Here is a 23,005-nt window from a genome sequence, read left to right as displayed (position 1 = left end):
GGAGCTAGCAGATAGGAGTTATCTCCCTTTTTCTACCTCTAAAACTAAAAAATAATTTTTAAATTTGGTTGATCCTATCCTGTGGAGGTAGGCAATTACAGCATGCATATGGCATTGCTTGGCACACAGGGATGTGAGTGTCCATCCCCCATGAGGCATTCTGCCTCCCTTACCCCTGTGGCACGAGGGTTTATGAAGAGGGATACAACAGCTCACGCTGCTGTCCACATAGAGGTGCACATGGAAACAGATTGGAGGCAATGGAGCCAGCTAGAACACCACTGTAAGTAGGCCACACATAAGAGAGGTTTTAGAAATATTTAGGAGCGGCCGGCGCCGCGGCTCACTAGGCTAATCCTCCGCCTTGCGGCGCCGGCACACCGGGTTCTAGTCCCGGTCAGGGCACCGATCCTGTCCCAGTTGCCCCTCTTCCAGGCCAGCTCTCTGCTGTGGCCAGGGAGTGCAGTGGAGGATGGCCCAAGTGCTTGGGCCCTGCACCCCATGGGAGACCAGGAGAAGCACCTGGCTCCTGCCTTCAGATCAGCGCAGTGCGCCGGCTGCGGCGGCCATTGGAGGGTGAACCAACGGCAAAGGAAGACCTTTCTCTCTGTCTCTCTCTCTCACTGTCCACTCTGCCTGTCAAAAAAAAAAAAATTTAGGAGCTAAATCTTCGCACAAGATGAGTGACTCATTGTTGAGGGAGAGGGGAGACGCAAGAGACAAGGCAAATGCAGGCTTTGGTTGGGATGACTGGATGGATAATGAGGGGAGAAGAAGGTAAGGGGTGGTGAGTACGAGCCTCCAGAGCAGGAGGGTTTCCTGGGGAAGAGCATGTAGGATCTTGTCTCAGGGAGATGTTCCTGGGAAAGGGTTCTGCTGTGGTCCAGTAAGTTAAGAAAAGCTGTCTCGGGGATGTTGAAAGTATCACCAGCTAATTAGAAGCTCTAAAAATCCTGTTTGAAGACGTGTTGCTTCACTCCACTCTTCCAAACTCCCATTACTACAGAATGCCTCAAACAGTAGCATCTTACAGAATTCCTAGGGAAAAGCTGGTGTGAAGAATGGGGTATTAGATTCAGCACAGAAGTCCTGGTTCCATAATTAAATATGGAATAGACTCATTTTCCTCTAGACTAGAGCTCAACTGGAAGTCCTTTTGCCCCCAAGGGACATTTGGCAATCTCTGGAGCTTTTTTGGTAGTCATTTCAGGTGATACTGGCATCTGGTGTGTAGAGGCCAGGAAGCTGCTAAACATCCTACTGTACAGACAGCTCTCCCATCCTTACCTGAAGAAAGAATAATCAGGCCTAAAAGGTCAGTAGTAGCACTATGGAGAAGCCCTACTGCAGAATGGAAGTTTCAACAATGACTAAGACATGAACAAACCCAACATGGGCACTTTGAGTCCGTCTCCCTCCTGGCTGGCTTTTTAGGATTCGGAGAAGGGAATGAAACAGAAGAGGTGTGTGGAGCTGGCGGCGTTGGAGGCTATAAGTTCTCATCATTCTGGGGGCCTCCCATGCTCACAGAGGAGGCAGCAGTAACTGCTTCAGGTCAGCCTGCGTGTTCTGCAGGAGGCCCTCCCATGCCAGCTGAGTGGGGGTAGACACGAGGAGCCTCAGACAGGCAGGGGCTTCTATAGAAATGACCCCCAATCACATTTCCTACATGGCCAGTATTGCAGCAAGGCCTACACTAGCAAACTCTATCGAATCCAAGGGAAGTGAAACATGGGCTCCAGGGGCGATCAAGGGAGCTGAAGTCACAGTCTTGAAGAGCGCTGACAGTTAAGGAGCAACCCAAGAGCATCCATTGAGGAACCCACACTGGTGCCCTGAGAAAACAGAAAGGCCAATCAAGAATTAGCAACCCAGGCTGGCGCCGCGGCTCACTAGACTAATCCTCACCTGCGGCGCTGGCACCCCGGTTCTGTCCCGGTTGTTCTTCTTCCAGTGTGGCCCGGGAGTGCAGTGGAGGATGGCCCAGGTCCTTGGGCCCTGCACCCCATGGGAGACCAGGAGAAGCACCTGGCTCCTGCCTTCGGCAGCGCAGTGCGCGGGCCGATGCAGCCACTGGGGGGTGAGCCAACAGAAAAGGAAGACCTTTCTCTCTCTCTCTCTCACTGTCCACTCTGCCTGTCAAAAAAAAAAAAAAAAAAAAAAAAGAATTAGCAACCCAGAAGTCTGAGGAGTTCAAAAACTTGCTTTTTTTTTTTTTTTTGAAAGGCAGAGTTAGAGCTTCCACTCGCTGATTCACCCCCCCAAACGGCCCCAAGCCAGGAGCCTGGAACTCCCTCCAGGTCTCCCAGCTGCCTGGCAGGGGCCCAAACACTGGGCCATCCCTCCAGGAGCATCAGCAGGGAGCTGGATTTCCAGTGGAGTAGCTGGGACTCTACCAGGATGCCGGGCTTAACCGGCTGCGCCACAACACCGGCCCTGAAAACTGGCCTTCTACAAAGAAAGGTCATTGTTCAACATTACAGGACAATCCAGGCCGACCACAATGCCCAAGTGCTTCTGCTGACGCCAGCTGGCGGACCCGGCAGGGCGAGCACAGATACAGCTAGGCGACCACAGCGCCACCAGCCAGGGCCGCCGGAAACGAAGGACCAGTGTCTCTCTACCAGGCTACTTCAGCTCCGCCCCCCAACCAGCGAGCATGCGCAGCTCTCGGTCCCGGTCCCCTCCCGCCGGGAGGCCCACTCCCGGCACCGAGCATGCGCAGTCCTTCTGCCGTCCCGCCCCTCCCTTTCCAGAACCCCCGGTTCCTTAGAAACGAGGCAGCGTGTTCCCGGTGGCGGCGAGCTGGACCTCGGTCCCCGCACATCCCCCCAGCCTCCCTCAAGGCAGACCGGTGGCCCCCGAGACCCGTGCGGACCCATGGTCTCCTGTGCGGCGCGGGGTGGGCGATGCCAGCGTGCCAGGTGAGAGGCGGCCCGCGGCGGCGGCTGAGGGTGAAGGAGGGCATGGCGCGGCCGTGAGCGGGCCTAGGTCGGAGGCGTGGACAGACAGAGCTGGGGCTGGAGGGGGCTCTTCTGACCGCCGGCACCCGCGGTGCGTACGGGGGCCGCCCTCCCCAGCCCAGACATAAGACCGGTCCGTTTGCTCGCAGAATTGGAGAATTTCGGATCCTGTAAGGACCCATCCCTTTACAAATAGGGAAACTGAGGTTCCCCGCCCGGTGCCGAGCAGACCGCCCACCTGTGTGAGCCCGGACGCTCTGTGGATGAAGGTGTCTGAGGTGTGGAAGCCTCAGACAAAGGGCTCCAGCCTCCCTCGGAATGAAACGCGACTTTGAGGGGGTGAAATTTCCGTTTCAGAAACTGACGTTCAGGTGACAGGCGGGAGAAGGGACCCCCCCCCCCCCAACCAGAGGGGTGGGGTTGCCTTTGCCAGCCCCTGAGTGCCTCTGGGCATGTCTCGGGGTCCTGGCCTGCCTCTGAGGCTCTGGGAGGCAGCAGCAGGACTTGAAAAGACAAAAGGTGAGGAAAGGTGTTCCCATCCAGGCCTGATCACAGGGGAGTGAGGAGGGAGGGGGTGAGGGGTCGTGATTGGGTGTGTGAAGTTTGCCTTCCGGACTGCATCGGGATCTGAAGCACAGGGCAGGAATACAGAAGTTTGCAATTGCATTGGGTAGACACCAAGGAAGGTTCCAAACCTTTGTGTTTATAGTCATTGTTCCCAAAGTGTCATGCTGAGAGCAGGACACGCGAGGAAATGAAGTGGTGCCCTTTGGCCACAACCAGGGCCAGGCATCACCTTTGTGATCTGTGAGGGCACGGAGTCCTCTGGGCAGCCCTTCAGCGTTTATACCAGAAGAGGAAGATGCTTAAAGCCTTGTGAATTGGAGGAGGTGGTTGTCTTTGAGGCAGGAAAGCTAGGTTCATTCTTGATAAGGAAATTCATTTCCTTCTGAAAAGCTACACCAGAGAACAAAAGAGTTTTCACATCATTCTTTTTAAAGACATGAAAACAGCTGCTTTTAGGCTGGGAGAATCTGGACTCAGGTGAAAATCCTCAGCAGAATTAGACAAAGATTCTGTTGTGAGAGGCATTCTCATCCCACCTGGTTGTCTCACTGTTTCTGTGGAGTGATTCTTCTGGGTCGAATCTATTACTATTTTTATTTGCTAGGAAAATTCAGATTTACTTTGATTTCTATAGCAGTATTATGATTTGCAAGTCAGTTTGTTTGCTGGCATGATGAAACTAATTTTCTGGGTATATTCAACTTTGCATCAGAGTTTTTTGTTTGTTTGTTTGTTTATTTGAAAGGCAGAGTTACAGAGAAAAAGAGAGGGAGAGACAGGAGAGAGATCTTCCATCCGCTGGTTCACTCCCCAAATGGCTACAGATGGCCAGAGCTGGGCCAATCCAAAGCCAGGAGCCAGAGCTTCTTCCAGGTTTCCCACATGGGTGCAGGGGCGCAAGTACTTGGGCCATCCTCTACTGCCTTCCTAGGCACAGCAGTAGGGAGCTGGATCGAAGTGGAGCAGTGGGGACTCCAACCAGCGCCCATATGGGATGCCGGCTCTGCAGGTGATGGCTTCACCCACTATGCTGCAGCACCATCCCCAGCAGAGTTTTTTTTTCCTCCTGCTACATAGTGATAGAGAACATTGAAAGTGTGATCATATTATTAAGTCATATCAGTTTAAGGAAGAAAGCTTTGTCAAAGGTCATGAATCACTGCCAGACCATAACTAGTAGATATGGCTTTGCATTTTATTGACTTTCCTTGCATCTGTGGAGTTACTCAAGAGACAGAATACATAGTGGAACATTATCAGAAGTGAATCTAATCTATGGGGGAAGTCAGTACTGTTAACTAAATTGTCAGAACGGCTTCATGAAAATTGTCATATTCTGTGTAAAAATTCTCATTACTTTCATATCGACCCAGGTGACACTAAGACAAGTGGGCCAAAATTGAGGTAGGGTGGGAAGGGAAGCCATTGCCATCTGCAGAACTGGATGAGGTGTGGGAAGGTGCCTTGAATTTAAGCACAGGTACATCCTTGAGTGAGCTGTCGGAAAAGGCACTGCTTGAATAGGACTACAGAGTCCCATGGATTTGTGTGCGTTTTCTGAGCTCTGACAGAAAGATACTTGTTTTCAGAGGTGGAGAAGGGTGGACTTAGAGCTCTCAAAGTCTTTCGTAGTTGCTGTGACATGACACCATTGACAAATAATTACTTAACAGCCACTCCATTTTCTGGGTCAGCTGCCTGTAATGAAATATTGACAGTATTTGACAGACCAGCCATGAGGAAACTTTACCAGATAAACCAGTAATGCTAACAGGATCTACTTTCATTGAACTGATTGTCTAGTTTTACCATAAGAGGAGAAATGAAATGGGGATGTATTGTCTTCTGATGTAAGAAGCTGAGATACAAAGGTCAGTGTTACAGAACAAGGGAATCGGAGAGACCACTGACTTAGAAGAAGGCAAAAGTGCCTTTCTGATGCCTGAAAAGCCATTCGTGTGTGTTTGTAGTAGGGAATCTGATTCTAAGACAAACCTATGGTCAGAAGTGGAAAACATCTAGAAAATATAATCCAATGGGAAATTTTGCTATTTGTGAGAATTTGTATACAGTACATAATGGAGAGGCCAGTGTTAACAGCATAACGGGTTGAGCCGCTGCCTGGGATGCGGCTTCCCATATGGGCACCTGTTTGAGTCCTTGCTGCCCTTATTCCAGTCCAGCTCCCTACTAATGTGCCTGGGAGGGCAGCAGAGGATAGTCCAAGTACTTGGGCACCTGTACCCGTGTGAGAGACACAGATGAAGTTCCTGACTCCTAGCTTTGGCCTGGCCCAGTGCTGGCTGCTGGCGGCCATTTGGGGAATGAACTAGCAGATGGAGGATCTCTCTTTTATCTGTAACTCTGATTTTCCAATAAATAAATATATATTTAAAATGTATAATAGAACATTATTTTTTTGATCTACAAAAGTAGCAGCTTAGTAAACTTAAAAGTAAACTTGGAGTCTAAATGTACAAATTAATTGAAAATCTAGAGGTCAGTTATTTTAAAAAATAAAAATTAGAGATATTTGAAATACACTTGGGCTCACAGTAGTTAGAATAAGAGATACTGAGGAGGCTGACGCTATGGTACACTGGTATAGTGGTATAGCTTCCCCCTGCAGTGCCGGCATCCCACATGAATGCCTGTTTCAGACCTGGCTTCTCCACTTCCAATCCAGCTCTTTGCTATGGCTTGGAAAAGAAGAAAATGGCCCAAGTGCTTCGGCCCCCTGCACCTGTGTGGGAGACCCAGAAGAAGGTCCTGGCTCCTGGCTTTGGATTGGCCAGCTTGGGCTGTTGCAGCCATTTGGGAAGTGACCAGCAGATGGAAGATCTCTCTCTCTCTCTCTCTCTGCCTCTCTATAACTCTGCCTTTCAAATAAATAAATCTTTAAAAACAAGAGAAATACTGAGAAAGACATGCAAACAATAAGATGTTCCCTACACTCTGACAGCCCACTTGTGAATCAGACATTAGGTCAGTAATGAGGTCACTGAAGTATCATCTCTCAAAGACAAAGGAAATGAAAAATTTCTGTCTCATGATGATGAGACTAGACACTTAGAAAATAGGAATTAAGCATTAAGAAGGAAGAGATAAAGATTCTTGCTCTGGGGCTGGCGCTGTGGCATAGCGGTGAAGATGCTTCCTGCAGTGCTGGCATCCCATATGGGTGCCAGTTCGAGTCCTGGCTGCTGTACTTATCCAGCTCTCTGATATGCCCTGGGAAAGCAGTAGAAGATGGCCCAACCCCTTGGGGCCCCTGTACCCACGTGGGAGACCTGGAAGAAGCTCCTGGCTTCAGATTGGTGCATCTCTGGCCGTTGCAGCCAATTGGGGAGTGAACAGTGGATGGAAGACTTCTGCCCCCCCCCCCCCCTTTCCGTGTAACTCTGACTTTCAAATAAATAAATAAATCTTAAAAAAAAAAAAAGGTTGTGACAATGTCTCTTCTGCGTACTGTTTGTTCTCAGGGTAGCCAGTGATAAAGTGCCTCTTGTTTGGGATCAGGCTAGCCTTGGGAATTTCTGGGAGAATAGGTCCCTTGACCCACCACCTGTCAAAGCCATTCCCAAGAGCTACTTCTCTGAGGGTTTCTGTTCTGTGTAATGAAGAATTAAGAGTGAAGGTTGTGAAGAATGGGAACTGAGTACTGAGTGCAGTCTTATTTTCTGGCCTGAGACCGATGTGCTATTCTGAAAGTGAGCTGTCAATTTCTTGTAAGTATAGATACCTGTAAAACAGATCCCTAACTGCTTTGACTTGATATTTACCAAATTACTTTATAACCTCAAAATCTTCTATTTACTTGCATATAGTTTGCTTAGAATGATTACCTTGTGCAAATTATGTAGTTTTCTGGACCATATATATATTTTTAAGATTTTATTTATTTATTTGAAAGAAAAGAGAGAGAGAGAGAGAGATCGATCTTCTGCCTACTGGTTCACTCCCCAAATGGCTCCAGCAGCCAGGACTGAGCTAGGTCAACACCAGGAGCTTCTTCCTGGTCTTCCCATGTGGGTGGCAGGGACCCAAGCCCTTGGGCCATCTTTTGCTGCTTTTCCCTGGCCATTAGCAGGGAGCTGTATTGGAAATGGAACAGCTAGGACATAAACCAGCTCCCATGTGGGATGCTGGCATTGTGGGTGATGGCTTTACCAAGTATGCCACAATGGCCAGGCCTTTGGCCATAATTTCTTGGCCTATATAATTTATAACAGAAAACAATGAAAATGACATAAGTGTGTAGCATTAGAAAAATGAAAAGCTGGGGATAGATTTTTGGCAGAGTAGTTAAGATACTGCTTGATATGCTCACATCCCATATTAGAGTGCTTGGGTTTAGATAGCAGTAGAAGATGACCCAAGTCCTTGGGCCCCTGCACCCACGTGGAAGACCATGAGGAAGCTCCTGGCTTCGGATCGGCGCAGTTGCGGCCATTGTGGCCAATTGGGGAATGAACCATCGGATGGAAGACCTCTCTATGTGTAAATCTGACTCAAGTAAAAAATAAATAAATCTTTTTAAAAAAAAGAGTGCTTGGGCTTAAAGCCCTAGCTCCTCTGCTGCTTTTGCCTTCCTGTTGATTTGCATCCTGGGAGGCAGCAGGTGATAGCTCAGGTACTTGGTCCTCACCACCCATGGCGATATCCAGATTGAGTTCCCACTTCAACCTGGCTCATTCCCACCTGTTGGGGGCATTTGGGGAGTGAACCAGTGGATGGGAACTCTATGTATGTCTGCCTCACAAATCAATAATATATATCAATTTTTAAAAGAGGAAAAGGCCGGCGCTGTGGCTGCACAGGCTAATCCTCCGCCTTGCGGCGCCGGCACACTGGGTTCTAGTCCCGGTCGGGGCGCCGGATTCTATCCCGGTTGCCCCTCTTCCAGGCCAGCTCTCTGCTATGGCCCAGGAAGGCAGTGGAGGATGGCCCAAGTGCTTGGGCCCTGTACCCGCATGGGAGACCAGGAGAAGCACCTGGCTCCTGGCTTCGGATCAGCGAGATGCACCAGCCGCAGCGGCCATTGGAGGGTGAACCAATGGCAAAAAGGAAGACCTTTCTCTCTGTCTCTTTCTCTCTCACTATCCACTCTGCCTGTCAAAAAAAAAAAAAAAAAAAAAAAAAAAAAAGGAAAAGAGGGATGTGTATTTGGCACAGTGCTTAAGACAGTACTTGGGACACCCAGATTTCATATTTAGTGTTTGGGTTTGAGTCCCTACTCTGCTTCTGATTCCAGGTTCCTGCTAATGTGAACCCTAGGAGGCAGCAAATGATGGCTCAAGTACATGGTTCCCTGTCACCCATGTAGGAGACCTGCACTGAGCTTCCAGCTGCTTCCTTTGGCTCAGCTGAGGCTATTGTTTGCATTTAGGGAGTGAACCTGCAGATGGAAGATCTCTCTCTTTCTTTGTTTCTCTGCTTTACTTTAAGGAAAAGAAAAAGAAAAACTGGTTCATATAGTTGTTAACATAGCATATAATCCTTAAAAGTTATGATAACTGAAAAATGCTGATGTTAAAAGTGTTAAGTGAGGGGCCAGTGTTGTGGAATAACTGGTAAAGCTGTTGCCTGGGATGCCGGCATCCCATGTGGTCGCCGGTTCACTTCTGATTCAGCTCTCTACTAATGTCCTGGGAAAAGCAGCAGCAGATGACCCAGGTGTTTAGGTCTCTACCACCCACATGGGAGACCTGGATGAAGCTCCTGGCTGTTGGCTTCAGCCTGACCCAGCCCTGACCGTTATAGCCATCTAAGAAGTAAACCAGTGGCTGGAAGCTCGCTCTCTATCTCTATATATCTCCCTTTCGAAAAAAACTCAGGTTACAAATTGTGCATAAACTTTTATCATAGACATCAAACAAATGTAAAAGCAAAACAAAAAAATAATAAAACATACTAATTTTCTATAATGAGTATGTATTTACATAAACAAACTCTTCTCAAAGTTTCCTGCTGGTATAAATGAGGATATTGAACTCATCTTCTCTTGGAGGACTGTCAGCCTTTTTTTTTTTTTTTTTTTTTTAAGATTTATTTTTTTTGAAAGGCAGAGTTGCAGAGAAAGAGAAGTCTTCCATCTGCTGGTTTACTCCCCAAATGGCTGCAACAGCCGGAGCTGTGCTGATCCGAAGCCAGGTGCTTCTTCCAGGTCCCCCATGCAGGTGCAGGGGCCCAAGGACTTGGCCATCTTCGACTGCTTTCCCAGGCCATAACAGAGAGCTGTATCAGAAGTGGAGCAGCCAGGACTCAAACTGGTGCCCCTATCGAATGCCGGCGCTACAGACAGCAGCTTTAGCCCCTATGCCACAGCGCCGGCCCCAACCTTTTTTTTTTTTTTTTTTTGACTGGCAGAGTGGATAGAGAGAGACAGAGAGAAAGGTCTTCCTTTTTGCCGTTGTTCACCCTCCAATGGCTGCTGCGGCCAGTGCATCTCGCTGATCCGAAGCCAGGAGCCAGGTGCTTCTCCTGGTCTCCCATGTGGGTGCAGGGCCCAAGGACCTGGGCCATCCTCCCCTGCCTTCCCGGGCCATAGCAGAGAGCTGGCCTGGAAGAGGGGCGACCGGGACTAGAACCCGGTGTGTCAGCACCACAAGGCAGAGGATTAGTCTATTAAGCCATGGCGCCAGCCTCCCAACCTTTCTTAATCTATTAAAATTGGTTTGTCAGCAGGAAAACCATGGCATGGACTGTATAGCAGTGGTGTTTTTCTATCTCAGGTATTAGAGAACCAGACAGTAATGAAGTTACCTATATACTTAATTTAAATGTGTATAATTAAAGTGACTTAGAGAGTTTATGTTGGTAAGACTGTACTTTCTTTGGTACTTTTTGACAGTATTTTTTTTTTTAACTTTTATTTTCATTTTATTTGAAAGGCAGACAGAGACAAGGCTAGATCTTCCATACAGTGGTTCACTCCTCAAATGCCCTGGACATACAGGGCGAGGCCAAGCCAAAGCCAGGAGCCCAGAACTCAATCCAGATCTTCCAGGTACTTGAGGTATCACCTGCTACCTTCCAGGATGCACAATAGCAGAAAGCGGGATCAGAAATGGAGGAGGCAGATTAAAACCAAGTATTCTGAAGTGGCTTAACTGCTAAGTCAATGCCTGTCTCCCAACAGGTAGTTCTGACCCTTAGAGTCCTTTGGTGCTGGTTGATGGACAGCATCTTAAAGTATATAGAAATTTTTGAAAATATATACATACAAAGCATGTTATAGAATGTCCCACGTGTTACTGGTTTCTGCAAACCTATGGTGGCTCCTGCTAGGATGTGATTTTCATCTCTGAGATGCTCTTGGGAGCGTGTGAGGTGGTATTTTTTTTAAAAGATTTATTTATTTATTTGAAAGAGTTACATAGAGGAGGAGAGGCAGAGAGAGAGAGAGGTATCTTTCATCCACTGGTTCACTCCCCAATTGGCCGCAACGGCCAGAGCTGAGCCAGTCCGGAGCCAGGAGCTTTTTCCGGGTCTCACATGTGGGTGCAGGGGTCCAAGGACGTGGACCATCCTCTACTGCTTTCCCATGCCATAGCAGAGAGCTGGGTCGGAAGAGGAGCAGCCAGGATACAAACCAGCGCCTGTATAGGATGCCGGCGCTTCAGACCAGGGCTTTACCTGCTATGCCACAGCGCTGGCCCCTGGCATTTTCTGATTGCAGGGAGGAAGGTGGTAGATCAGTCATACTTCTGGTTACTTTTTGGCCATTCTTATGAGCCAGGTACCCTATTTTAGAGCAGTGGGGGAAATGATTTAACATAGTCTTCCTTATCTGATGCTGTTTTCAAAATAAATCATTATCTTTAATTTTAAAGAAATTTATCTGCTTGAGAGAGAGAAAAAAACTCACAATTCTCTGGTTCACTTCCCAAACGCCTGCACGCTGGGAGCTGGGAACACAATCCAGGCCCACACATGGGTTGCAGGAACCCAGCTATTTAAGCCATTGTCCTGCCTCCCAGGGCCTGAATTAGCAGGGAGCTGGACTCAGAAGCTGAAGCCAGCAATTGAACTCCAGTGTGGAATGCAGCTGTCCTTACTGACAACTGCTATATTAGATGCCACCTCTAAATCATTGTATTTATTTATTTATTTTTAAAAGATTTGTTTATTTATTTGAAAGAGTTACCAAAGAGAGGAGAGGTAGAGAGAGAGGTCTTCCATCCGCTAGTTCACTCCCCAATTGGCCGCAACGGCTGGAGCTGCGCCGATCTGAAGCCAAGAACCAGGAGCTTCTTCCGGGTCTCCCACGCAGGTGCAGAGGCTCCCAAGGGGTTAGGCCATCTTCTGCTTTCTCAGGCTATAGCAGAGAGCTGGATCGGAAGTGGAGCAGCCCGGTCTCAAACTAGCACCCATAGGGGATGCCAGGCTTCAGGCCAGAGCATTAACCCGCTGCACCACAGCCCTGGCCTAAATCATTGTGTGTAAATGGCCACTTTGATTCCCTATCCCTGGGCTTGCTCTTGGTAATGATAGTTTCAATTATTATTTTTTTTTTCTCCTTTAGTGCTTAAATCCTTATACTAAGACTGTTAGAGAAATTTTTTTTTTTTTTAAATCTTCAGCTATGTAAAAGGCCGAACAACAGAGAGACAGAGAGTTGGAGCTTCCATCTGCTGGTTTACTCCCCAAATGCCTACAACAGGTGTGGCTGGGCTAGGCTCAAGCCAGGAGCTCAGAACTCCAGCAGGGTCTCCCACATGGGTAGCAGGGACCCAGGCACTTGAGCCATCACCTGCTGCCTTCCCAGAGTATGCATTAGCAGGAAGCTAGATTGGAAATGGGGTAGCTGAGACTAAAACTGGCACTGTGATACGGGATGTGGGTGTCCCTAATGGTGGTTTACCCCGCTGTGCCATGTGCCTGCCTCCCAAGAACATTTAAATGCATTTAAGTAATTTCTAAATTATGTAGGAGAGCTGTCTCCACAGAGGTGACAAAGGCACTGGCTCTGGGAGTCAGAACGAACTGGAGTGCATCTCCCCTTCATGCAGCAGTGGTCATTCGTGTCCTGGGGGCTTGCTGTATTTTTTTTTTTTTTTTTTTTGACAGGCAGAGTGAACAGTAGAGGGAGACAGAGAGAAAGGTCTTCCTTTTTGCCGTTGGTTCACCCTCCAATGGCCGCCGCGGTAGGCGCGCTGCGGCCGGCGCACCGAGCCGTTCCGATGGCAGGAGCCAGGTGCTTATCCTGGTCTCCCATGCGGGTGCAGGGCCCAAGGACTTGGGCCATCCTCCACTGCACTCCCTGGCCACAGCAGAGAGCTGGCCTGGAAGAGGGGCAACCGGGACAGGATCGGTGCCCCGACCGGGACTAGAACCCGGTGTGCCGGCGCCGCAAGGCGGAGGATTAGCCTGTTAAGCCATGGCGCCGGCCGGGGCTTGCTGTATCATCCCACACTGCTGCAGCTGCCGCAGCACCATGGCTGTGCTCGTCGTGCTCCTGTCCATGTTGGTGGCAGGTGTCCTGGGGAATGAGTTTAGTATCTTAAGTCACCCGGGTCTGTTGTTTTCCGAAATGGAAACTGGCAGTACCAGGAGAGTGAATCCCAGATGTGGCTACACTGTCCATGGGCTTCTCTGTAGAAGAAGACCTTTCTTGGCCAGGACTCACAGTGGGTAACCTGTTCCACCGGCCTCGGGCTACCGTTATGTTGTTAGTGAAGGGAGTGGACAAACTTGCTCTGCCTCCGGACAGTGTCATTTCATACCCATTGGAGAATGCAGTTCCTTTTAGTCTTGACAGCATTGCAAATTCAATTCATTCCTTATTTTCTGAAGAAACTCCTGTAATTTTGCAGTTGGCTCCCAGTGAAGAAAGAGTGTATATGGTGGGGAAGCCAAACTCAATGTTTGAAGCCCTCTCACTCACAATACAACTCCATAATCGCCTCTTTCAAGAAAACTCCATGCTCCGTTCCCTTCCCCTCAATTCTCTGAATAGGAACAGTGAAGCTGACCTGCTCTTTCTTTCTGAACTGCAAGTATCACATGACATTTCAAGTCTGTTGTCCGTCATAAGCGTCTAAGGATCATTCTCCGGATTTATATTCACTGGAGCTGGCAGGTTTGGATGAAGTTGGAAAATGTTATGGGGAAGACTGAGCGATTCCAAGATGCTTCTAGGATCCTAGTGGACACTCTGCAGAGGTTTGCAGATGACGTGTACAGTCTTTATGGTGGGGATGCCATGGTAGAGTTAGTGACTGTCAAATCATTTGACATGTCCCTTGTGAGGAAGACAAGAACTATCCTTGACAAGACAAGAGAACCCAACAACTACCTACAACCTTGCATATAAGTATAATTTTGAGTATCCAGTGGTTTTCATTGTGGTACTTTGGATAATGATTGCCTTGGCCTTGGCTGTGATCATCACCTCTTACAGTATTTGGAACATGGATCCTGGATATGATAGCATCATTTATAGGATGACAAACCAGAAGATTTGAATGGCTTGAACTTTCTTTATGTGAAACTTAAAAAAGTTTAGAAGCTGATTATTTTATTAAAGTATATCTTTTAGTGTGGTTTAAAGTAAATAGTATATTTTATATAAAACAAATTTCGTTCTCTATTTTGTGTATACCTGTGGTTTCTTTTTAGTAAATGATAGTATTGATATAGATTGAATTGTCTGATATAGATTCTGTAATATACTCAAATATTAAAAAATAACTATTTAATATAATTACATTCCATTTAATAAAGTTGAAAATATCCACTGAATGAAATATAAAACACATAGAGTAGCCTGTGTTATTCATGTTTGAAAAATACACTGAATTTATTAGAGAAACTTATCAATGCATAACTTCCTCACATAGGATAGGAGAAAATCATGTTTGGGCTATGACACCACTTGTAAATGTCTTAATTTGATGTAAATATCTGAAACAAGAGAAAAGAGTTTTAACTTAGTGTGGCCCTAAAGTATGGATATGCTGGAACTGTCTCTGATGAACAGGTTAACTTGGTTTTTAACTTCTGCAAATTTGGTGGTCCATTTGGTCTAGTAGATATATCAAAACTACTATACTGATTTGTGAAGAGACTAGCTTTGTGGAGTGTAGTTACTTGTAATTATACACAGATGTTGGGGGATATCTTGAGATATGAATATAAAATGTTTTTACTTCAGTAACTTTTCACCTGTGAAGTTACTATGGTTTGTGGGACAGTTTCATTCCAGAGTAGTAAGTGGAAGTGAATGATTTATTTTCTTTTTTAAAGATGTATTTATTGTATTTGAAAGGCAAATTATAGAGAGGCAGAGAGAGAGAAAGAGGTCTTCCATCCACTGGTTCACTCCCCAAATGGCCGTAATGGTCAGTGCTGAGCCGATCCAAAGCCAGGAGTTTCTTTGGGTCTCTCACATGGGTGCAGGGGCCCAAGGACTTGAGCCATCTTCTATTGCTTTCCCAGGCCATCGCAGAGAGCTGTATCAGAAGTGGAGCAGCCAGGTATCGGACCGGCACCCATATGGGATACTGGTACTGCAAGGGCGGCATTACCCACTACGTCACAGTGCTGGCCCCGTGGATGATTTCTGCTTTTCATATGGGAATGGACCACTGTCTATTAAGAGTGACAAAGTTAAGAATGATCCCAAAAACAAATAAATATTATAGGTATGCTACAAAAACATCTTGCAGTGTGAATTCTCCAGAACATGTTATCTGTTTAACACTACATAAAGCCCAGTGTTGGTCCTGAGAGAACTTACAGTCTAGTAGTTTGACAAGATATTATTTAAACAGCAACAGAGTTCTAAAATGCTCAAACAAATGTCTGTTTTCAGGTAGACATATCACATGTATACCATTTATATTATAGCAGGCCTCCTTCATTGCATTAAGAAAAACAAAAAAGAGGTAATGTGGCAAAGACTGTCCTGAGATTAGATTATTTTACATCTCACATTTAGCAACTAAAAGATTGTTAAGTCACAGCAAGTTGTGGGTATAGCCCAACTAGTAATCAGCTTTCCACATACAAGTAGGAGATAGAAGACTCTGGACATTTCCAGTTACTGGGGAACTGCTTAACCTGCTCAGTAGTGACCATGGGCCATGTGACACAGAATTAGAGAACACTCATCAGCAGCGCTGTGCTCCTTGGCACCCTCAGAATGTTTTACCCCAGGGCAAGCCTAGATATTAAGATGCTGTTAGGATGCCAATGTACCCAGATCTGAGTACTCGGCTTTGGCCTCCCCTAGCCCTGGCTGTTGTGGTCATTTTGGGAGTGAACCAGTGAATGGGAGCACCCTCACTCTCTCTCTGTCTCTTAAATAAATACTTCAGAAGCTAGCGCTGTGGCATAGCAGGTGAGGCCACTGCCTACAGTGCTGGCATCCCAAGTGGGCACTGGTTCGAGTCCCGGCTGCTCTCCTTCCAAGCCAGCTGGGATCCCAGTGGCCTGAGAAAGCAGTAGAAGATGACCCAAGTCCTTGCGCCCCTGCACCCACGTGGGAGACCTGGAAGAAGCTTCTGGCTCCTGGCTTTGGATTGGCACAGCACCAGCCATTGCAGCCATCTGGGGAGTGAACCAGCAGATGGAAGCTCTCTCTCTCTCTCTCTCTCTCTTTGTCTGCCTCAGCCTCTCTGTAACTCTGCCTTTCAAATAAAATAAATAAATCTTTAAAAATAGATAGATATTTTACCCCAAATCCAGGAGGAAGGCAGATAGGCAATCCAGTGTCTTTGGCTGGGACCCGCATTGTGATGTAGAGGTTAAGGAACCTCTTGAGATGCTGGGTTCCTTGCTGCCCATGTGGGAGACCTGCGTGGAGTTCTTGGCTCCTGACTTTGGCCTGATCCAGCTCCATCTTTTGCTGCCATCTGGGGAGTAAACCAGTGGATGGACTATTTCTCTCTCTTCCTTTCTTTATCTCTGTGTCACTTTGCCTTTGGAATAGGTAAATAATTGACGTTTAAAGACAAGGTGTCATGCTACTACAAAAATGACATTTTTTCCAGGAATAGAGCACTTGTCAGAAGGTGGGAAGCACAAAGAAAACTCGGTCAAGTAGATTTGCCCATTGAAAAATGTTTATCATAGTAAAAACAACTCACTATCTTCTTGGGACTACAGGTAAAACCAAAATCTGTAACACACCTCTTTCAAGGGTTGGCCACTTCACATGCACCGAGAACACGTGTGATTTACCTTGTGGTTTAAAGACCAAGTAGAGTCTTTGTTCACAGCCTGCCACAGTGAAGGATCTCTGAAAGCTCACTATGTTCCTGTGTCAAAGCAGTCCTTGGTGTTCAGCCATGGGTGTGGTGAGAAATGGAAACTGTAAACTCCAGGGACCTGGCCTGTTTGGATCCTGTGTGCCCCAGCTCGTGGCATAATGCCTAGTTCACTGTGGCGTTTAAAAATACCAGGGAATGAAGGAGCAAAGGACTCTGGTGGGTGGATATTGTGCCATTAAAAGGTTTGGATGAACACGGAAGGAGGTTTGTGTTTGAGAGGAAAGAGGAATTCAGGTTGGGAGAAGCTGGTAGGTCTCCCAGACAGGAATTTCCAGGAAACACATAGAAGTGTAGAGCAGGAGCCGGAGCAGTTTGCTGGGACTGAAGAGCAGGAGTTGGCACCTGTTTGCATGGAGGACAAAGTGAAGTTGACAGAAATTGCTTAGGGAGAGAGTACGGCTAAGGCTGGAATTTTCAGGTTAGTGTTAACCTGAAACTCACTGTTAAAGCCATATTAGAAAAATAGAATATTGCTGTTATTGCCATATTTTAGAAAACAATAGACTTAATACAGTTTTTCCCATTGGAATTGTCAGCCGAAGCTTTTTAACCTAGTAGTGATCAGACACTTCACTGGGTGTTAAACATTCCTCTTTTTATGACCTGATTTAGCTGGCCCTTTTGTCCATTGGACAGTTATGCTTCATAGAGCAGGTCATTAGGCATGTCATTAGTGTGCCTCCTAGGACACTGTGCTGAGTGGGCGGGGCGGGGGTGCTGGCGGCTCTGCTGATTTCCTGAGTGCCTTGCAATTTATTGCCATGTCAGCCTGTGAGGATGGATGTCATTTGCCCTATTTATGTTTTTGAAATGTCAGAAATCTATAACCATGACATGGAGTTAGTGTATATGCTATTAAAATAAATGAATCATAGAAAAACTTGTACTATAGAGCCGTTGAATCTTTTATTTTTTTAAAGTTATTTATTCTGTTTATTTGAAAGAGAAACAGAGATCTCTCATCTACTGGTTCACTCCCCCAAGTGTCCACCAGAGCCAAGAATGGACCATGCTGAAGGCAGGAGCCAGGAACCCAATCTCAGTCTCCTTTGGGGTGGCAGGTAACCAACCATTTGAGCCATCAGCTGCTGCCTCCCAGGGTGTACATTAGCAGGAAACTGGAATCCAGAGTAGAGTGGACTCAAATTCAGGTACTCTGATACTGGACGCAGGTCTGTGCAGCGGCTTAGCCACTGTGCCAAACGCTTGCTCCAAGCCTGGGGGTCTTTGAAATCCAAGCACCAAAGTGTATTTATAGCTCTACTCTGTGAAACTCAATACTTGTTTCTTTACTTGAGCTTTTTTTTTTAAGATTTATTTATTTTATTTGAAAGGCAGAGTGACAGAAGGAAAGACAGAGGGCGATCCTCATGCCCCAAATGGCCACAACGTTCTGGGCTGGGCCACTCCAAAGCCAGGAGCTTCATCCAGGTCTCCCTCATGGGTGGCAGGGCCATCTTCCACTGCTTCCCAGGTGTATTAATAGGGAGCTGGATTGGAAGCAGAGCAGCCAGGACTCAAACCAATGCTCATAGGGGATGGCAGCATCACAGGCAGCAGCTTAACCCACTTTTCCACAACCCTGGCTCCTACTTTTCATTGGGAACATACGTATAGGTGAAGAAATGTTTTCACATGTGTTGTAAGTTATGTTACCATATCAGACTCAGTAATGGTTGGTGGGGAGTTTGAACTGTAGGTAGTCCCTCAGTCTGGAGCTTACAGTTCAGAGTTCCTGAGGCTGTGAGCCTGACCTGGTTCCTGCTCAGGCTGAAGGGGAAGTGTGGCTTAACTTTGTTTTTTTGGTCCAGCTCTACTATTCAGATGTTGTCAGTCCACTGGCCACACTGGCTCAATTCTGGATGTCAGGGAGCCAAAAGAAAGGTTGGGACATACTTCCTAATTAACACTTGGTATATGACTATTGCTTGTGGTCACATGGAAGGCATTCCTATTTGTTTCCCTAGTAGGCTCCTGGTTTTTTCAAAAGGAAAATTAAACTTAGGATTGGCCTTCATATATTTTTTTTTGTTTTGTTTTATCTCCTTCACCATGTTCAAGAATTACACTGTCTGGCATTGTAGCATAGCGGATTAAGCTACTACCTGCAATGTTGGTATCCTATATGAGCAGCTGGTTCAAGTCCTGACTGCTCTGCTTCCAATCCAGCTCCCTGCTAATGCACCTGGGAAAGCAGTGGAAGATGGCCCAAGTCCTTAGACCTCTGTCACTCACTTGGGAGACCCGGAAGAAGCTCCTGATTCATGGCTTCAGCCCAGCCCAACCCCAGCTTTTGGCAGCCATTTGGAGAGTGACCAGCAGATGGAAGATCCCTCTTTGTCTCTGTCTCTCCCTCTCTCTTTGTAACTCTGCCTTTCAAATAAATAAATAAGTCTTAAAACAAGCAAACAAAAGGATTACACTCTCATGTTATAGATCGCTTTGCAACTGGCTGTTAAGTCATAATACCTCTCTCCTAGGATGCTATTCCACAGTAGTTCAGGTAGATTTAAAAGATTTTAAAATAGTCATGCATTTAAAATCAGTAAGGCAAAGAACGAATTAAGCTGGAAAAACTTGTCTTTTATTTTTGTTTAATTTTTATTCTTTCATCTTATCTGAAAGAGATCTATCCTCTGGTTCACTCTCCAAATGCCCACAGCAGCCATGGCTGGGCCAGGCCAAGATCAGGAACCTGGAATGCAGTCCAGGTCTTCTGCATGGTGGCAGAGACCCAGATATTGGAGTCATCACCTGCTGCCTCTCAGGAAGCTGGAATCAGAAGTAGAGCTGGTGGCCAGCGTTGTGGCCAGGGGGATTAGGCTGCCTCTGTGACACTGGCATCCCATATGCGTGCCGGTTTGAGTCCCAACTGCTCCACTTCCAGTCTAGTTCCCTGCTAATCCTTCTGGGAAGTCAGTGGAAGATGATGCAAGTGCTTGGGCCCCTGTCACCGAGGTGGGAGACCTGATGGAGTTCCTGGCTCCTGGCTTCAGCCTGGCCCAGCCCTGGCCATTGTAACTATTTGGGGAGTGAGTGAGCAAATGGAAGATTCCTCTGCCTCTGGCATTCTACCTTTCAAATAAATAAATAAATCTTTAGATTAAAAAACAAGGGAATAGAGAACTGGAACATGGACCCAGGTACTCTGGTAGGGGATGCAGGTATCCCAGGTGATTTCTTAACTGCTGCCCCAAACACCTGCTCCAAGTTACTGTCTTTCAGTCAGCGCAGCATCCACACAAACTTTAAGCTGACTTGATTCACTCATTCTCACACTCATTCATTCCTATGCTGGTTCCTCAGCATTTATGCCACATTAGGCACTGTGTTGTGTCCTGGTGATACAACAGCATGTGAGACTGGCAAAGCCCTGGCATGCTGACAGCCTTACTAAATAGTGAGCCCAGTGAGGTGTGATGAGCACTGTGAAAGTCAAAGCCTAAACTCCGTGGGAACTGTGAGCAGAATGACTTAACCCAGCCAAGGCTTAGCCTCTCTGAGGAATGGTCTTTAAGGGGCAGGTGTTCACCACAGTGGTTAAGTTGCTGTTTGGGATACCCACATCCCATATTGGAGTACCTAGGTTGAGAGAGTAATCTTGGCTATTCTGCTTCCAATCCAGCTTTCTGCTGATGCACACCCTGAGAGGCAGCAGATGATGACTTGAGTACTTGGATCCCTGCCACCCACATGGGAGACTCAGGTTGAGTTTCTGGTTCCTAGCTTTGACTTGGCCCAGACCTGGTGGTTGCAAACATTTGAGTTGTGGACCAGCAGATGGAAGATCTCTCTGTCTTTCACATGCAATAAAAAAAAAAACTTTTTTTAAATAATGCTTAAGTAGAGACATGACAAATCTTTTGAGGAGTTAGCCAGGGGAGTCAGAAAAGATTGTTACAAGTAAAGCAAACAGCATAGACAAAAATCTCAGAGCAGGGCCAAAGGCGTCGGGCATGATAGCTGGCATCCTGTTGAGTGCAGACATAAGCAGAAAGTAGGGAAGTGGGAAGGTTTTTTCTTACCCACACTAGGGAGGTGGTTTATTTACAAGGAATTTGGGCCTTATCGTAGGGTCATTTTAAGGCTAAGGAAGGAAATGGTCAGGACCAGTAGAACTATTAGATATCTCCAGGGAACCAGAGCAGTGGATGGATTGAAGAAACCCCAGAGAAGCAGGCATTTAGCATAGTGGCAAAGACACTGCAACTCACATTGGAGTGCTTGGATTGAATTCCTGTCCCTGCCCCTGACTCCAGCTTCGTGCTAACACAGATCCTGGGAGAGAGCAGGAGGTTGCTCAGATAATTGTGTTCCTGCTACCCAAGTGGGAAACTTGGGTTGTCCTGGCTGTTGACTCTGTCCCAGCTCAGCCCCAGCTGTTGAGGGCACTGAGAAATGAAGCATCCGGTGGGAGTTATCTGTCTGTCTAGCTCTCTGCCTCTCAAGTTAGTTAATTTTTTGAAAAACTTTTTGAAGAAGGACATTAGAGGAGCCAGTGTTGTGGCTCAGTGGGTTAAGCCCTACCTGTGATGCTGGCATCCCATATAAGTACCACTTCCAGTCCTAGGTGGTGCATTTCTGATCCAGCTCCCTGCTGATGTGCCTGGGAAAACAGCAGAAGATGGCTCAAGTACCTGGGCCCCTGCCGCCCGAATGGAAGACTCAAATGGAGTTCAGGCTCCTGACTTCAGCCTGACCTAGCCTCTACTGTTGCAGCCATTTGGAGGGTGAACCAGCAGATGGAAGATCTCTTTCTGCCTTTCCCCCTTTCTTTGTAACTCTGCCTTTCAGGTACATAAATAAGTCTTTAAAAAAAGAAATTAGGGACATTAGAATGATGTCTAGTTAATGGGGTATAGTGATGGATTGGCCATGGGGTTCCTTATGAACTGGCTAGGTTTGAATCACTGTCAGTTGTGCCAGTTTCACTTGCCTTGCTTTCCATTTGAACATACCCCCTAACTGCTGTGTCATTGTGGTCCTGCAAGACTTGATATGCAGTGTGCTTCTCTGGTAAGAGGGAGGAAACTTGACTACAAACGGACAGAGGTGGCAGGAACCCAATTATTTGAGCCTCCCAGGGTTCTGCACCAGCAGGAAGTTGGAGTCAGGATCCAGAGTTGGGCATTAAACCCAGGCACTCCAGTGTGGGATGTAGGCATCCCAACCAGCATCTTGATCACTTTGCTAATTGCCCATGCCAGATTTGTTCATTTTTTTTTTTTTTTTGGAAGTTTTGTTTATTTGAAAGCTGGAGAGATAAGGAGAGGAGAAATAAAGAGAAAGATCTTCCAACTGCTGGTTAACTCTCCAAATGGCCACAGTGGAAGCCAGGAGCCCAAGTATCTGGGCCATCCTTCACTGCCTCCCCAGACACATTAGCAGGGAACTAATTGGAAATGAGTAGTTGGGATTTGAACTAGTGCTCCAATATGGGATGCTGGCGTCACAGAGAGTTAACCTACTGTGCCACAATGTCAGCCCCATTATTTTATTTTTTAGACATTTATTTATTTATTTGAAAGGCAGAGTGACAGAGAGGAAGAGACAGACAGATCTTCCATCTGCTGGTTCACTCCCCAAATGGCTGCAACAGCCAGGTCTGGACCTGGTTGGAGCCAGGAGCCAGGAATTCCATCATAATCTCCCACATGGGTGGCAGAAGCCCAAGTACCTGGGCCATCTTTCACTGCCTTCCCAGGCACATTAACAGGATGCTGGATTGAAGTAGAGTAGCTAGGACTTGAACTGGCTCTTCACTGTGGGATGCTGGCTTTGCAAGCAGCAGCTTAACCCCCTGCACTACAACATCAGTTCCCTTCCCCAATTTAGCAACATTTATTTTTGACAAATATAAGGTAGCTGAATCTTGATTGTTTAATTTTTTTAAATTTAATTTTATTTATTTGAAAACAAGAAAGAGAGGTCTTCCATCCACTAGTTCACTCCCCAATGATCACAACAGCCGGAGCTCAGCTGATCCAAAGTCAGTAGCCAGGAGTTTCTTATGGGTCTCCCACATGGTTGCAGGGGCACAGGGGCTTGGGCTATTCCACTGCTTTCCCAGGCACATCAGCAGGGAGTAGCAGCTGGAACTCGAACCAGCCCCCATAGTAGGTACGCCACAAAGGGGCTTTTAACTCAATGTTAAAGTGCTGCAGCACTGGCCCCAGTTGTTTCATTTTTATGAATTTT

The 23,005-nt window shown here is 46.9% G+C and overlaps 1 protein-coding gene and 1 pseudogene across 1 annotated transcript in view; both read left to right on the top strand.

Annotated features, from left to right (window-relative positions):
- The first annotated feature begins 2,739 nt into the window (after positions 1–2,739).
- Positions 2,740–23,005, top strand: part of GFOD2 (Gfo/Idh/MocA-like oxidoreductase domain containing 2) — a 52,828-nt gene continuing 32,562 nt past the window's right edge. Inside the window, exon 1 of the mRNA XM_062176977.1 lies at positions 2,740–2,924. The gene's annotated coding sequence lies outside the window, so the exon portion shown is untranslated. The remainder of the gene's footprint in view (positions 2,925–23,005) is intronic.
- LOC133748277 (renin receptor-like) lies at positions 12,970–14,068 on the top strand (annotated as a pseudogene).

The sequence above is a fragment of the Lepus europaeus genome, chromosome 19 (assembly GCF_033115175.1).
Source record: "Lepus europaeus isolate LE1 chromosome 19, mLepTim1.pri, whole genome shotgun sequence".
In the NCBI taxonomy this organism is placed as follows: Eukaryota; Metazoa; Chordata; class Mammalia; order Lagomorpha; family Leporidae; genus Lepus; species Lepus europaeus.
Note: the sequence above shows the minus strand (reverse complement) of the source record. Positions and strands in the feature narration are given on the sequence as shown.